The sequence below is a fragment of the Pleurodeles waltl genome, chromosome 10 (genome assembly GCF_031143425.1).
Source record: "Pleurodeles waltl isolate 20211129_DDA chromosome 10, aPleWal1.hap1.20221129, whole genome shotgun sequence".
In the NCBI taxonomy this organism is placed as follows: Eukaryota; Metazoa; Chordata; class Amphibia; order Caudata; family Salamandridae; genus Pleurodeles; species Pleurodeles waltl.
The window spans coordinates 785,078,575-785,091,640 of NC_090449.1; positions in this window are offsets into that span (position 1 = coordinate 785,078,575).

Here is a 13,066-nt window from a genome sequence, read left to right on the forward strand (position 1 = left end):
GTCCAATTCTACTAGCAAGGAAGAATCGAAGATCTGAACCATGAGATCACGGCACAGTTGAGCTGGTGGCAGCAGCTCCATTGCCTTGTGTAGCTAAAAAGACACAGCCACTGCGAATCAGAAGAAATAGTAGCAGTATTCCGCCAATTAAGGCCAAAAAAATAGCATAGCCGCAAAACAGACTTGAAAAGAGTGAATGGATGGCCAATGGGATGACTCCAATGACAGTCTGGGAGATGGACACGAATCCAGACCCAACTGCCTTAAAGAATTAGACAAACCCAGCAGTGCTCGAGGCGTTGAAAATTCTGGAAACCAATTGTACAAAGTGCTTGGGGAAGTTTGTATTTAATAGGGATTATATCTCGGCTAATGATCTCGCTATCTGTAGAGCATACATCTCTCTTGCTGATGTCAACGCGACTTGTTTTTGAAAACAGTAGGGCCTTTAGTCTGCTCAGCTTGCCATAATTTACATTAATATTATCGATGTGAGGCCACACGTTTAATACTTTTATCTCCCATGTGGGGGGGGGAATAAAACTTGTCCACAACACGTAACGACCTTAGAGACTAAAATTGCGTAGGCAATTCCTGGTCACATACCGCAATAGCTTTGGTCACTCAGCACTACATAACTTCCATTCGAAAGTATATGAAATGCCGGTCGAATCAAAGGGACGGGGGGACCCTTCAGAGAACACTCCAAGTTTGCGACCCCCACATTGCAAAGGCCGTGAAGGGACACCTGCTTGCTAATCATTGAATGACTAACAGTAGTCTCACATTCTCTTCCGCTAAGAAAGGCTGCTGTTTCACCATTCAGACACTTATAATCAAAGGGCAACTCCCATTCTTCTTTAATATAGCTATCGCCCAGTCGCTCGTACCTGCCCACGGCAAGATGTTTCAGGCAAGTGGAAATGGGCAGATTAATAATGAAATGTAGGGTGCCATACTGTTGAAGCACTCTCTGCAGCTCTGAAGGGCAACTTTTCTAACTTCTCTATATGAACCATGGTGAAACTCGCTTCCCTTTTAGCCATTGTTTGCTGTTCCTTAGATAAATTAAAAGCAGTGAACAATTCACTACCGTTAATGTATTTCCATGGAATTCGGCTATTTTTCAATGTCTGTAACGTCCAACCTAACTGCATGATGGAACGCAGCTGACTTTGTCCATGATATAAACGGGACATATCTGTCTGAATGATATCTATTGCAGATGACACTATGTTTGTCAGTGAATAAGTTCTGTTGGACAAAGAGTTCATGCTGTTATCGACAACAGCTAAAGCCTTTTCTAAGTTTTCCTTATCTATTTGCCTTAAGCACGCAGCAGCTTTGATCTGAGAAAGCTTCCAGATCTCGTTATACATAGCAAATATGACTCTTTTAGAGCGTGGCTGTCCAGGACCAAGCAGAAAGTCCTGCAAGTCTCCATCTTCAGAAACAGTGTTAAGATGTTGTTTAACTGTGGCTAACGTGTTAGACTGTACCCATTGTTGGCACAGTTTACCCACACTGTATGTTGTAACTATACCCGTGTGTTGACCTGAGATAAAGCGAGGGTCTGGCCGGCTGATCTTGAAACCCCCTCAGGATTTAAAAAAACGTGCCTGACATCCATTTGTGTCTATTGGTCAAATTAACCACCTGCAGGGACTAGAAAGTGAAGAATTATAAGTACCAGCCTGAACCTTTGCATCTAGCTCTTCCTCTGTGACATTCAGGAAGAATTGCCAATCATTGAACTTCGCAGGTGTGGGGATACTGGGTGTGTTCATTTCTTTAATTTATGCTAACCCCAAACAGGGTATCTGTTGAATCATGTCATTTAAAAAGATCATTTGCACAGGAATCGGGCATGCTCTAAATAAAGCTTCCCTACCCCGTATTTGCCAATCTTGTGTTCCCCATACACTTTTTAAATCAACAGTGTTCTTCCAGTATTCGTACCCTTCAACTGTGAGACGGGAAATAAAGGGATCTGAATAAATCAGCTTTGAATCAGTTAGCAACATTTTCCTAATTTTTGAAGGAGGTAACTTGAAATAATATGACGCTGAATTTGTTGGCTGCATGTATAGTCCAGAGAGGGCCCAGCACTCTCTTACTCAATGCCTGAATGTAAGCAATATGGGTTACCAATGAGGTTTGGACCCCTTATGAAGTAACCACAGTATATGAAGTTGAACAGCAAAAAGTAGGTAAACCCATTTAAAAATTGATTAGTTCATATCTTGTTTTCACAGTTCGAATCTAGAATGACACATCAGGCAGGTCATTGCATCCAGTGAAAGATTTATTTTGAGTGCAAGATGAATGAAGATTCATGTGAAGAACATTAAGGGATTGACAAACGTCAGAGAAAATGAAGACACGTGTTTCACCCCTAATGGTATTTGTACCTGGGGCTTTCTCAAGGCTGTTCAGAAATTCTTAAAGGAAGTTCATATAAGACCTCATTGTCATAGCTCAATCAATATACATACTCATCGAGCAAGAAAATCACGGGATGAATCCCTCGTTACTATTCCATAATCTTTGATTGAAGAGCCTTGAGAAAGCCCCAGGCACAAATACCATTAGGGGGGCGAAACACGTGTCGGCGTTTGCTCTGGCATTTGTTCATCTCTTAATGTTCTTCACAAGAATCTTCATTAGTCTTGCACTCAAAATAAATCTTTCACTGGATGCAGCAACCTGCTTGATGTGCCATTCTAGATGTGCACTGTGAAAACTACGAAATAGTTCCATGGGTGAATTAAATAGTTATTTTTAAGCCATTGGTACAGCTTACGTGTCTTTGATACATTTTCAATCACCGGAGTGGATGAGTCTGAAGAAAAGTCATCAATGTTGATGAAATAACCAGAGGCAGTCTCTGCAAACACGGAGCAGGTGCATTACTGGTAAATGGGTCTACTTCATGTGGAGACTCATGGTAGATGGTGTCAACAGTCTGTGTAGTGTTAGTGTAGAACACAGCCAAATCTAGGACAGGTACTGTCATTTGAGTGGTGACTGAAATCAGCAAGAGCTCATTTTAAGCCCTCCGAATGGTCGAGGAGGCATTTGTAGCATCGTTGGACATTGTTATATAGTCCAAAGTAGTGTTGTTAATTCTACTTTGAAGAGGTATGACCTGTTGAGTAATGAGCAGGGATCAGGAACTACCCAAGGGACCTCTGGGTCTACTGTACAGAATCAGCCACATGGTGAACTTTGACTTCATCGATGGGAATTAATCTGTTTGCTCTGGAACCAGGCAGTGGTGGTAAGATCACAGTTCTGGTACCTTGTACTCCCAGGACTGGGACTGGTGCTCTGTGGGATGGACCAAATTCCTTCTTCACAGCGATCTTCTCCCTAACCAGATCCCTGACTTTGGGAATCCAGCCAGTGGAAGTTGTTGGTAAATCCCTTATTCCTAAGGTGGTAGCACTGGTGGATGACTTTTCATCACGAAATTGCTGAAGCTCCTGTAAAACAGTGAGATCTTCATTTATGCCAAAGGATGTGTCTGCTGCCACCAAACCAGGGCCATCAAGATCTGGGACATACATAGGTATCCCAAAGAGAACCTCATAAGGAATGCGCCCCCCATGGGCCATCTTGGCAGATTGTTCAGTACTCTCTGGACCCCATATAGGTGATGAAGCCAACTGCTGCCAGAACCTAATACTCTAGCTGTTAAGGACTGCTTTAGATCACATTTCCACCTCTCCACGACCGAATTTCCCTCGGGATGGTATGGTGAGGAGTAATGGAGTTCAACACCCATCGTCGCCATGGTGTCGCTGAATGTCTTAAAGGTAAATGCAGGGTCTTGGTCCGAATTGAATGCTGCAACCGCAAATGTACTGATAATGATCAGCAAGTCTTTTATAACATGTTTGAGCATCAGCCGCCCACTGAGGCAATACCCGCAGGAATCTAGAACAAGAATCTAGAGTGACTAAGATGTATTTGTATGCACCATCAGTTTGGAGTGGACCGCTATGGTCCAGGTACACACACTGTAGTGGCCTGCTGGACACTAAGAGGGTTGTCTGCGATGGGCGTTTGATATTAGAGCCCTTTATTTACTGGCAAATGTCACAACAAAGGACGTATCATTTTGTCTGTTTGTATAGACCTGACCACCAGAAGCGTTTCTGTAAGAGTGTTACCGTGGCTGAGATACCAGCATGTGCAGAAGCAACACCCTTGTGTGCTGCTTTTATTAGACCTAGTCTCTGGTCTTCATTGGGGATTGTGTAAGCAAAATTCTGTGCACTGATGTGGTAAGGATATTTTGTAGGGTATGCTTTGGGAAGAGACTTGCCTTCAGCCGAAGCCTTCACGGCAGTCAGAATTTCACTAACCAATCTCATCTGAGAACAAGTCACTGCAGCCACAGAAGCCGTAGCTACTGCAGATTTGGCTGCTTTGTCAGCCAAAGTGATGCCGATAACGTGTACTCCTACACGTTGGTGGCCCAATGTATGTACTACAGGGAGACACAGTAGCTTATCCTTATGATCAGCAACCCTCCCCCACAATGTTTTGTTTTTTATGTTGTTCCCCTTGGAATCTCTAAACCTTTTCAGTTTCCAATGATTGAGGTAATCATTGTAGGACTGGACGCAGTAGTATGAGTTGCAGGCAATCAAAGTCAACAATCCTTTCTCTGTGTGTTCTAGCACTAGAAGAAGGGCTTTAAGTTCAGCCAGCTGAGCTGTGCAGTCCCCTAGGGTCTGCGTGTAGGTATAGTGAGGGTGGAAAACTCCATCCTTTACTATTCCACTCACAGCTGAGCAAGCGTCTGAATACTGATGTTTGGTACCTACAGCAGGCTGTGCTGGACCATCAGTATAAATGATAGTATTGTATCTGTCAAGTGGCAAAATATCCAGAGGAGCGGGGTACTCCTGTTCGTATTGGAGAAATTCTTGTGTCTGAAGTTTTGGATCAAAGATGAAGTCAGCATCAATGATGGTCAGGGAGGTTGCCCACTGAATCCAACGTGGAATCAATGCTTTAACGATAGGAACGCTTTCTTTGGTGACGGCCTCTAAGGCCGGCACCAGGGTAAAGACAATGATGCATTTCCCTTGGGCAAGTGGCCTCCCCTTAATGACAGTCATTTGAACTGCAGTTAGAATTGTTTCTGTGAGTGCAAATCGTTGTTCTGCATTGGAATATAAATGTGATTTATATGCCATGGGCACTGTGTCGCCCTCGTTAAACGTGACATAAGTAAACCCAGTGGCACCAGCAATTGACTACATTTGTTTTGTTGTCACGTGTGTGCAAGTGTTTGGCTTCTAGCATGTCCTGGTGCAATTCTCTAAGGATGCGTGTGTGTTCAGTGTTTGCTAGAAAAATCTGGATGTATTAAGTCATAGAGTGGCTTGATACATTGTGCATAGTCTGGAATGTATGTTCTGCCAAAATTAAAGAAGCCAAGTAAGGACTGTAGCTTCTTGAGTGTGTTAGGTGGCTGAAGTTGTGCACATTTCTCTAGGAAGTGCGGGGCCAGGCTCTTCCCCTCGTTTGATAGCTCATATCCCAGGAACAATACACTAAGAAAGGCTATCTTACTTTTCTTAAAGTTAAATTTGTAACTGAGGTCTGCAAATCCTAAAATGATCCGATCAACCCTTTCAAGATGAATGTTGAGGTCAGCGTCTGTGAGATAGATGTCATCCACGTAGGATAAAGCCTCATAATCAATATCATGTAACATTAACATTATACGGGCTGAGAACATCCTTGGGGAAAATGGCAGAAGTGTTTCTGTGAGCCAAATTAGAATGCACTCAGGTCCTGACTTTCATGTGCTAAGTTTTGGCAGAAGAACCCGTTGGAAATATCCAATGTTGTTTTGAATTTTTTGCGCACTATATTGTGAATTAGTGCTGCTATGCTATGTGAATTTTGTATAGCGCATGAACGTGTATGACTGTTTAAGTGTCTGTAATCTAAGACTATTCTGTAGGAATGGTCTGGCTTTGCAACGGGGAATAACGGGTTATTCCTTGCAGCAACACAGGGCTCAATTACTCCCTGGTACTCGAGTTGAGTGAGGATCTCCATCACTGGAACTTTTGCTTCATGTTTAACCGGATATTATGGCTGAGGTTGGGGTGTAGACCTAATAGGTATTACATTACAACGAGAGTCTTTGTCCCAACCTACATGATTGCGATATAGTGCAGGTGCCTGCATTGAAGGCCAATCAACAGCGTAGGTTTGTTTTACAGCCTCCGGAACAAGATCAGAGTAAGAAGGAAAAATTACAACTTCCCCATGTGGGAGCTTACGGACGTCCTCAGGTGGCCAGTCTCTTTCGGCCAATGGGATATCACAATTAAGTTCATCCCAGCAAATCACTTTAATGGTGCGCTCTATGTCTCCCTCAATTTGGATATTTAAATCATAAACCCAATTGGGTGGGAAAACGCGCCCATCTGCAGTCTCAACTGCAATAAAATTGCTAGTTGCTGTCACATCCAGATGATCTTTCATACTCTGGAGACATATCGTGACCTCTGCTGCGCTGTCTAACAGTGTCACTGCCCACGTCATGTTCTTCAGCAATGTTCTCAAGTGTACTGGCATTTTTAATTGACAGTGCTGCCACCTTTTTCTCTTTAAACTGTGGCTTCTATTGTGGGGACTTTTCTTCTTTTTTGTCTGAAGACTGTGGTGAGTCTTTCTTCTGTTTCACGTATTCAGGATGTCGATCAGGACGGCCCACTCTCTCACAACATCTATCCATTGCATCCTGAAAGGATCGAGAGGGACGTGAATCAGTATATCTGTAAGAGCTTTTATTCTTTCTCTATTTCTGAGAGTATATCTCCTTTCGGAGTTCCCGGGATGTGAAGAATCTGCTCTCTTATTCCGTTTTTCTTTAAATTGTTGCTGCTTATCCCAGCACTTCTTAGAACTCTCCTGTGCTTGTTTAGTACCTTCCTTAGAGGTGGTACTTTGTATTTCCAGCTTCTTTGGTTTGGCTCCCTAACTATCCTGTCTTGTACTAGTATAAGTATCGGAAATAACTTTTGGTAGCTCTTTCTCCTGGTCCAAATGTGGAATCTCTCGGAGACGCTGGCATATAGCCAGTGCTACCGCTTCCCCTTTAATGTTACTGAGTATTATTGAGGAGACTGCGTTGAAGTTACGCATTAATTTCATCCCCAAATCTAGAGCTGGTGCAGCCCCATGCTCATTCTGTATTTGTTTTAACACTTCTGGTAAATTGCCAAGTGTCGGAGTACCATGTGTGGTATTATATATTGCAGCGAAGACTGTATCCAATGTGGCACAGTTGTCCACAGAGGGAACCATCCCAAAGGGCAAACATATAGTGAGGATTCCATGTTTCTCCTGTGGTCCCGTATGGGGGAAACACAGCTTCCAGCTGATTTGTTTTCTGGGCTATCCAGAGCGGTATTTTCTCTCGTTCTGTGGGTCCCTTACCCATGATGGTATGTACTGTTTGTGGATTAATCCCAGTAGCCAATTGGTGTCCAGCAGGTGCTGGTGGTGCTGGACGTGCTGGTGTTGCGTTCAATGTTCGCATTACGAACTGGACTACTCGTCTGTAAAGTGTTACTAATTCAAGATATAAGATTCGCAGGTCTGCTGCCTGCATGGTTTATATACCTGGGTGAGGTGTGCATGTGGCAAACATAGACCACGTTTGTCCATCATTACTTAAAGGCCCTAATCTCACTCGTTGTATTACATGTGGTAGGGCACCTTCAAACCAGTTCCGATGCTCTTGGTAAGTGAGCTGTATTTCAAGATACTGGTATGCTTGGTACCGTTGAGGTACGTTCGCAATGTTATATGTGTGGAATGTGACTGATCACAGTCTTTCACAGGAAATGTGACCGAAGAATACAATATTTCTGTTTGGTAAGCTTCACTAGCTTCCACTATAAATGTAACATCCCCACCATCTTCTGCTAAGCCATGCCCTACTAAATGTCTAGCATTCTCAGGAATGTCTATGGCATTAGCTATATTGTAAAGATGAGTAAAGGGATGGAACACCAAGTGGGGAGTAAAGTCCTTTTATGAGTTCGAGCTCAAATAACCTACAGCCTAATTAGGTGGTCCCTGTTCAGCTGAAGATCTTCCCCAAGACCACGGACATCTCCGTATAATGGTACTTAGGGTACCTGTAGTATGAGACAGTGATAATCAGGGTATCCGTAAATTAGTTCCTAAACACCATTGTTGGTGGCGCCATGTAGTAGTTGGACTCTTGCTCTAGGCAACACTGCTGGTTTAAGGATTACAGTACTTATGCTTGTAGGCGACTATTCCAGTCCCACAGCAAATTCTGTTGTCCCAACCCTTCCGGCTCACAAGCAGTACCTCATCAAAAACCAAAAACAGTAAAAGGTGATTTGTGGCAGCCTTTACAAATGGACTCAAGAGTATGACATCTCAGGAAGCATAGTGGTTAAACAGATATTACCCCTTTTTCACAGTTACAACATGTCTCAATCACACACAGGCAATGAAAAATATGTAGTAAAGTTTCAATAGGTTTTTATTTAGTAAAACTGCAATCTGCGAGAAGTTGCATGGGCTGCAATGATTAGGTTAATGAACAGTGCAAGAAATAGAACGGTAAAGACAAGAGTCATTAATACAAGACCCCCACCATCTTGCAATATCATGAGATGACATGAAGGGGGTCATTACAACATTGGCGGTAAAAGCCGCTTACCGCCGTGCAGAAGACCGCCAATACACCGCCGCGGCAGCGGAATTCCGCCACAGCTATTATGACACACATCTCGGAATCCGCCGAAATTCAGACACCCACACAAGTCCGCCACACCAAAGGTCAGTGTCAAACTGGCGAAAACAAAACCTCCACCGTCACGGCAACAGAAACACGCCAATGCTATTACGACCCACGAATCCACGCTGCGGTCTTTCAACCGCGGTATTCCATTGGCGGTACACACCGCCGCGCTCAAAATACACACACAGCTCCAAAACACCGCCACATTGGACAATTCCAAATACACACATCTGATACACATACAAACACCACTCCCACACACCCAACACAATATAAAACACACACCCACATCACCCACAAACACCTACGACCAAAAATTAGTCACGAAGGCCAGAGGGACAGCACAGAATAGACAATCCCACTACACAGAGGCACACAACACCATCACCCACACAACATCCACGCACAAAACACCACACACCACTACACATCACCACACACATCAACACTGACACCACCCCACACACACCACCCCATGTCACGCCAAAGACACCCCCGCTTTTCCGAGGAGGAGCTCCGGGTCATGGTGGAGGAAATCCTACGGGTAGAGCCACAGCTATTTGGCTCACAGGTGCAGTACACATCCATAGCCAGGAAGATGGAGCTATGGCGCAGAATAGTGGACAGGGTCAACGCTGTGGGACAGCATCCAAGAAATCGGGAGGACATCAGGAAGAGGTGGAATGACCTACGGGGGAAGGTGCGTTCAGCGGTCTCCATGCACAACATCGCGGTTCAGCGGACTGGCGGCGGACCCCCACCTCCTCCCCCACAACTAACAACATGGGAGGAGCAAGTCTTGACCATCATGTATCCAGAGGGCCTCGGAGGAGTCAATGGAGGAATGGACACTGGCAAGTCAAATCTTAACTATCAGATCCCCCACCCTACCTGCATGCTATCACATACCCCCACCCTCACCCCCTCCTCTATCACCCAAACTCCTCACTAATGTACTAAGAACACAAACCACACATCCCAACACCAAGCCCTGCATGACACAACTAAGCATGGACACCCAGCACTAAAGCATGCTCACTGCACATACCCATAACAACCCCTAACCATCATCACACAAGCCCCCACACAGGAATGCTTGCACTGGGGTACACGCACACCCACCCATTGCACACCATGACACACACACATGCAATAATCATGCTCTTATGCCCCTGCAGGATCACGAAGGACCGTCACCACACCGGAGGGTCCAGACAACTCCCCTCCACCCACAGAAGAGGCCCACAGTGACGATAGCACCTCTGCCTTACTGGATCCTGATGACCAGCCTGGACCATCGTGGGCCTCGGGACAGTCGGTTCCCCTTGCACAGGCACAGCCCAACACTGACCTTCTACCCTCTGGTAACACCAGCACAGCACCCACTCAGCGGGCCCAAACCTCCGTACCCAGGACAGGTCAATCAGCTGTGTGTCCACCACTACCGGGAACCCAGGATAACCCACCACCCCAACAACAACAGGGACTTGAGGGCAGTGGTAGTGGGCACACGGTCCAGGGGACGGAGGCACAGGAACACAGGGGAACTGGGAGGGCTGCTGTGCGACAGGGGGCGGACAGGACAAGGGAACCCACTCTCCACGAGGCCCTCTCCTCCATCAAGGGAGCATACCACCACTCCCAGGAGATGATGGCGACGGTCCTGGTCAAGTTTCAGGAGACCCAGCGCCTGCAGGAGGACCAGTATTTTGGGTTCAGGGAGGAGCTCAGGACCATCAGCTCCGCCTTGGGCACCATCGTAGGGGTGCTGAAGGACATACAGCAGACCTTGAGGGACACCGTGGCACTCCAAGGGGCCCCTGACACTATCATGGACGATGAACTGCCCACCACCTCCGCCGGCGCTAGTGGGCAGGATGCCCCGCCACAGGACCACCACACCAGCACCCCACCCCCTGCAGACGGACAACCACCACGCAAGCGGTCCCTGAGATCCAGGACCAGGACAGAGCAAGACCCCCGCCATGAAATTAGACCACTCTGATTGTCCTCCCACTGTCCCACTTTGTTACCCTTTCCATACTTAAACTGCCCCAGCTCCACTTCCTATGCCCATATGGGCAGTGCACCTGTGAGACTAATAGACTGGACTCTGCCATGGACATTCCTCCACCATCACCCCTCACCATTTCACAACCCCCCTCCATTTTTGAGCACTTAAATAAACACCCTTGAACCACAAAACAATGTTGAGTCAGTCTAGGATTTGGTAAAATATATTATCAATGACAGTGTCAAAATGCGTTTCTAGTTGTAAAGGCAACATACCTATGTTACACATCACAAGTCCTTGAAGGATGCATGCAGATGACACACGTTGGTAAGCACACTTGTGAAACCGTAATGGAAAGGAACAACTCAGTTACCAAATAATCCTACGAAATTACACACAGGACAGAGGAAGACGTGTGACAGTGAATGTAATGGTAAAAATGAAAATGTTCTCACCTGTGTGTCACTGGAAATATTGCTGTATGACTGACTCCCTGTTGTCGTTGTCTTCTTCCTCAGCTTCCTCCTCATCACTGTCCACAGGCTCCACAGCTGCCACAACACCGTCATCTGGACCATCCTCCTGCAGAAAAGGCACCTGGCGTCGCAATGCAAGATTGTGAAACATAGAGCAGGCGATGATGATCTGGCACACCTTCTTCAGTGAGTATAATAGGGAACCACCTGTCATATGGAGGCACCTGAACCTGGCCTTCAGGAGGCCGAAGGTGCGTTCGATCACCCTCCTAGTCCGCCCATGGGCCTCATTTTACCGTTCCTCTGCCCTGGTCCTGGGATTCCTCACTGGGGTCAATAGCCAGGACAGGTTGGGGTAACCAGAGTCTCCTAATAGCCACACACTGTGCCTCTGGAGTTGACCCATCATATCAGGGATGCTGCTATTCCGCAGGATGTAGGCGTCATGCACTGAGCCAGGAACAATAGCATTTACCTGAGAGATGTACTGGTCTGCCAAATATACCATCTGTACATTCATGGAATGATAACTCTTCCGGTTCCTGTACACCTGTTCACTCCTGTGGGGGGGGACCAGAGCTACATGGGTGCCATCAATAGCACCTATGATGTTGGGGATATGTCCAAGGGCATAGAAGTCACCTTTCACTGTAGCCAAATCTTTCACCTCAGGGAAAATGATGTATCTCCTTACGTGTTTCAGCAGGGCAGACAACACTCTGGACAGCACGTTGGAAAACATAGGCTGGGACATCCCTGATGCCATGGCCACTGTTGTCTGAAAAGAGCCACTTGCAAGGAAATGGAGCACTGACAGCACCTGTACGTCAGGGGGGATTCCAGTGGGATGGCGGATTGGTGACATCAGGTCTGGCTCCAACTGGGCACACAGTTCCAGGATAGTGGCACGGTCAAACCTGTAGGTGACGATTAAATGTCGCTCCTCCATTGTCAACAGGTCCATCAGCGGTCGGTACACCAGAGGATTCCGCCATCTTCTCAATTGTCCCAAATGACGTTGCCTAGGAAGGACAACAGCGACCACAGAGTCAACTTTTTTCCAGGTATGTACCCACAGTTACACAGAACACGACACCAAACACAAAACCCTTCCTGTATGTGTGTTGAGTGTAGGCCTAGCTATGTGTGACGCGGAAGTAAATGAAGCCATGTGGGCCCCTGAAATGGCGGCTGCCTGACCTCTAAACTGGGACAATGGAATTGTGGGGTAACTGCGTTGCCGTTGCACACCGTCGCGGTAGGCGGTCGTAGACCGCGGCGCAATGCTGCATTGGTTAACATTGGACCCTATGGGTCCAAGGAGCCAATGAACAAGTGCGCCGCCGATGATGATACGCACCGCCGCGGACGTCACCGCCCCGGACGTCACTGCCATTTTCTATCTGTTCAATCACTAGATACCTGATCTTCGACAGGAGAGGACCTACACTGCAAGTACTGCTGTGACCTCGGTCTGGAAGCGACAATGCCTGCTGCGTCTGGGGAAAGGGCCCCTGTCTTCACTGCTCAGGAGTTGGAGAAACTAGTACACGGGGTCCTCCCCCAGTACACGCTACTCTACGGTCCTCCAGACCAACAGGTTAGTACACAGGTAGCACGTTGTATGGGCTAGGCCTGGGTGGAGAGGGCTGGTTGTAAGAGGGAAGGGGGCAGAGTTCAGGGAACATTAATGCATGTGAATGAATGTGCCACATGGCTAGGGTAGGGTGGGGGGACACTCACATCGACGGTGCAGTT